Here is a 5,000-nt window from a genome sequence, read left to right as displayed (position 1 = left end):
ATGGGGTGGGGGTGGAAGGGCTTCCCTGAAACAGGGCTGGTTCTGCCAATGAAACAGGGCTGGTTATTCCCGTAGACTTAGTAACTTTACGAATTTATCATACCTAATTTCGTATACTACATATGACTTACTATCTGGAAAAGAATACTGTGAGGTAGGCATCGTTGCCAACGGGGGTTGGGGTTGAGAGGGACTGAGAGAGAGAGAGAGAGAGAGAGAGAGAGAGAGAGAGAGAGAGAGTAGAGGGTGTTAGGGAGGAAGAAAGCGGGAAGAGACAGGAGGTTGGAGAAAGGAGGGGAAAGAGACAGGGAGTTGGAGAGAAAGAGAAAGAGAGAGAGAGAGAAGTGAGAAAAGAAGAAGAAAGGAAGTGAGAGAGAGAGAGAGAGAGAGAGAGAGAGAGAGAGAGAGAGAGAGAGAGAAAGTAGAGGGGTGTTGGAGAAGAAAGAAGTAAAGAGGCAGGGATGGTTGGAGAGAGAAAGTAGAGGGTGTTAGAGAGAGGAGAAAGAGGAAAAAGTAAGTGAGAGAAGACAGAGGAAAAAGACGAGGAAGAGAGCGAGAGAGAAAGAGAGAGAGAGAGAGAGAGAGAGAGAGAGAGAGTAAAGGGGGTGTTAGGGAGAGAAAGAGAGAAAAAGCAAGTGAGAAAGAGAGAGAGAGAGAGAGAGTTTATTGGTCATTCAGAGTTTTCCCAGTCAGCGCCGGGAACAGGATAGCCAGAAGACGTGGTAACAATGTAGACATTATTATTTCTTAAATCATAACTGATGCAAAGCCGAGCTTTTGGGAATACATGACTTTTCCCATCATCATGGTCACTTATCTATAGAATGAAATAAAATACAAAGAAACAGTAAGAAAAGTATATACTGATTGACTAGATCTAAAAGTATTAAAACAGCTATAATTGACAACACTTTAAAATACATAATAATGTAAAGTAAAAATATACGACGATAGTATACAAAAGGGAACATAAAAACGAAGAGTAACTGCAAGTAAAACTGAAAACAACGACTAAGTAAGAAGAGATTACATACAAAACAGAAATCGTCAAATAAAATCAACTGAGCAGACAGATACCGAGAAAAAAAACATGAATATTCAAAATAATAATAATGAAAATGTAGTACAAAATACCGGAAAACCTACTGTTCATGTCTGTAGTTAAATGATATCTGGGCGAGTTAGAAGACTGCGAATGGAAGAGGGTGGAGTGGTGTGGGAACTATGCAATGTACAAAGGAACTGAGGTGGTTTGGCTATTGAGTGTTGGTGATTGTTGTTTAATAAGGAGGGACTCTAAAAAGGGAAACGAATTTCTGTTTTTAGTTTGTGCAAGTGTGTTGAAAATCACTTGTATTCTATGTAATGGTGGCAGGATGACAATGAGTCCTAATGGAACTATTTTTATTTATTTATTTATTTTTTTTGCTTAAAACTGAAATTGTACGATAGGTGACACCCCTAAGAGAGTCGGTGCGTATCTTAAGTAGGCGCTTGGTACATCCCACATAAGTTCCAAAATTATATTTAGGACAATTACACTTGTAAACTATACAGGTACGCATCAACTCCGGGAGGAGTCCTTAAGAGAAACAGTCTTCCCTTGTATGAGGTTCTTAAAGCAAATCTGAGGTCAACATATGGTAAAGATGGCTCAAGTGACAGTAATTACGTTTGGTTGAGGAGCCATCTTTATCCGTAATATTGACATCAGATTTGCCTTTTAGAAATCCTTAATTGGAAAACTGACTTTTAAAATAGAATATCTACAATGACACCACGTCTTCTAAGCGCTATACCGTTCCCCCTTAAATTAAAGTTTTTCTGAAACGACAACATAAACAGTTATACATGCATATATATATATATATATATATATATATATATATATATATATATATATATATATATATATATATAATATATATATATATATACTCTATATATATATATATATATACACATGTATGCTTACACACACACACACACACATATATATATATATATATATATATATATATATATATATATATATATATATATATATATATATATATATATATATATATATATATATATATATATATATACCGGGTGTTTCGAAATTAGAGCCTCCCCTCCACAGAACAAATGGAAGGTTATGAAGTTTTCTGCTATGGCCTATCTCCAAGTACATTATTTTAAGTTTCTATAAAGCTATTTTTCGTTTTACATTTCTTGTATTTTCAGACTTAGTGGCGGAGTTAGATACAGCCATGGCTAACGACTCGGAGGAAATCAGATGGACTGACCGAATCTGGGCTATAACCTTCAGAGAGGCTAGGGATGCTGGCGCATCCTTCATTTCATGTTCCTGGATAGCTAAATACATTAAAAGAGATTAATCCTTTGTTAAAAGAAACTGGAACAAAAATCCATATGACTGTCATCGCAAAAATCTTGGAAGGCCTGAAGTCCTTTCTCAGGAGTCAAAAGGCATCAAAAGCTGAGGCAGTGGGTAGACCAAGAAGTCTTTACATAAATTGGCGCTTGAACAAGGAACAAAGGAAAAAGAAGAGAGATGTTATAGTGTGAATATCGTCAGTTGAAAAATCTGATATTAAGCCATTTCATGTTATCAGCAAGCCCAACATCACTCAGCAACAGAGAAGACCGATGCATGGTTTTGTGGTTCATTTCTTAAAGACTGGGATGAAGCTGACTTTCTTCATGTTGCCACATCAGATGAATTCTTCATTTACACAGTCAGGAAGCCAAATCATAAAAATGACATCATTTGGGCTGCAAAGTTGGATGATATCAGTGATGATGATGTGTGTTATTGTATACATTGCCAAGTTGTAGAAATTTCCTGAATGTCTAGAATTTTGTCTGTTTTTACAATGACGGTTATGTGGATCATCAAAAGAAAAGGACGATCACGGAATGGCGAATACTTCAGAGAAACTGTGCTTACTGGTGGAGTATTTCCTTTCCTCAAAGATCCTGAAAATGTGTTATCTGTTGAAGAAGTCACATTTTTGCATGATAAGGCACCATGTTTCAAGTCTCTTCAGACACAGGAGCTGCTTCGAAACAGTGGTATCGATTTCTTCTCGTCAAGTGAATTTCCAGGTAGCTCCCCTGACCTTAATGTGTGTGAAAACATTGGTAGCATCTTAAAGGATCGTGTTGAAGTGTGCACAGTGAACTATGATGGTATACTAAGCCTCGACGACCTGCGAAGGGTGACCGAACTGCTCATGGAAATGGGTTTGATGTCAGCTTTTGCGATTTGCTGAAATCATACCCTCCAAGAATGTAGGCTGTGGTACAGGCAGATGAAGCCACAAAATATTAAATACTCAGAAGAAACTTAAATAAATACCTGTTCTGGATTACTTTTGTGTTTGTCCATCAATTTTAGTTTATGCTGTGGGGGCCTCTAATTTCAAAACACCCTATATATATATATATATATATATATATATATATATATATATATATATATATATATATATATATATATATATATATATATATATATATATATATATATATATATATATATATGTATATAAATATATATATATATATATATATATATATATATCTTCCCAAGCATTCCAGCCACCAAATGCTTAATTTAAAGCTGGAAAATACAACAGTGCATTTTGGCACTGCCTGACAAGGAGGGACGAAAGGAATATTGGCCCCTCCCTTAATCTGTTAATCACACTCTGTATATCCCTTTCAACTTTCTCTTCTCGAACATGTGACGCTGTGGGAAACTTTGTTTTCAGACACGAGGTTGTGAAGAGACTAAGCCTGGCTGGAGGCAGATTAGAGCCGGCGATGCGGATTAAGAGAATGAACATCTGGACCTTGAGTCATAAATGATGCCCGTGCATAGGGAAATGACACCAACCCCAGCTACCTGTGGGTAATGTCCTGACCACTGACCGAAGTCATATAAGGGCCTCACCGCAGGGACAAGTGAAGAGACATTGCTGGAAGTAAGCGAGACACATCTCCCCCTTCCATTCCTGCCTCCTGCAGAGCCATGTCCTACTGCGTGGTCCTATCTTGTAGGGACCTTTAGTATTCTTACCAGTGAAACCCTTAGCCTTTCCTCCATCACCATTACCCTCACTGAAGCCACCTCTTCTACAAGGTAAATTGATCTGTTGCAAAGGTTCTTCCAGTCAGTGACACTATTTTAATTTTCATACTAAACTTCCTTTTTCCATTTCTAAGTGCCAGTGTTTCCATATCAACCTTGCCTTATTAGGACAGTGTTACATAAATGCCTGTGTTTAAGTAATTACATAAAACCATGTGTTCAAGGCTTCTTTGGCGCCCTCTGTGCTCGCCTTTAATTATGTATATTTTACTGCATCCTTACTGGCTTTTAATTCACGAATCTCTCCGTTTACAGAGGGTTTGTTAGCCGTGGCAATCTCTCTTGACTGTGCCTTGTATCAGCATCATCACACCGACGAATATACCTTCAAGTTTTCCCAGTTATGATTAACCTCTCAGGCCTTGAATGCCTGATTGAGTCCATTTAAATCTTCTGATAGTTCATTTCATGTAAATATGCGTAATCTTAAGCTGCCCAAACTTGTTTACTTACAAATACCTTGTGAGTAGACCCCTCAGCTCAGATAAATTCCTCTTTTTTCCATGTTTTTAAGATTTCCTGGATCAACCTTGATCCAGATTTTACATGCAAAAATAGAGGTAAGTACCGAATCATTCATTTAGAGCTATAACTGGCTCATTGTAAGCCTTTCCCCAGGTTAAGCTTGGTAAATACTGTATATATATATATATATATATATATATATATATATATATATATATATATATGTATATATATATATATATATATATATATATATATATATACACACACAAACACACACATATGAATATCCTGCTGAATCGCTGACTATTAAGCCCTTACGGCAAAATACCAGGTAGTAGTGGATAAAGGTATACCCATAGACCTACAAGTG

This window comes from Macrobrachium rosenbergii, chromosome 24 (assembly GCF_040412425.1).
Source record: "Macrobrachium rosenbergii isolate ZJJX-2024 chromosome 24, ASM4041242v1, whole genome shotgun sequence".
NCBI classification, from domain to species: Eukaryota; Metazoa; Arthropoda; class Malacostraca; order Decapoda; family Palaemonidae; genus Macrobrachium; species Macrobrachium rosenbergii.
Note: the sequence above shows the minus strand (reverse complement) of the source record.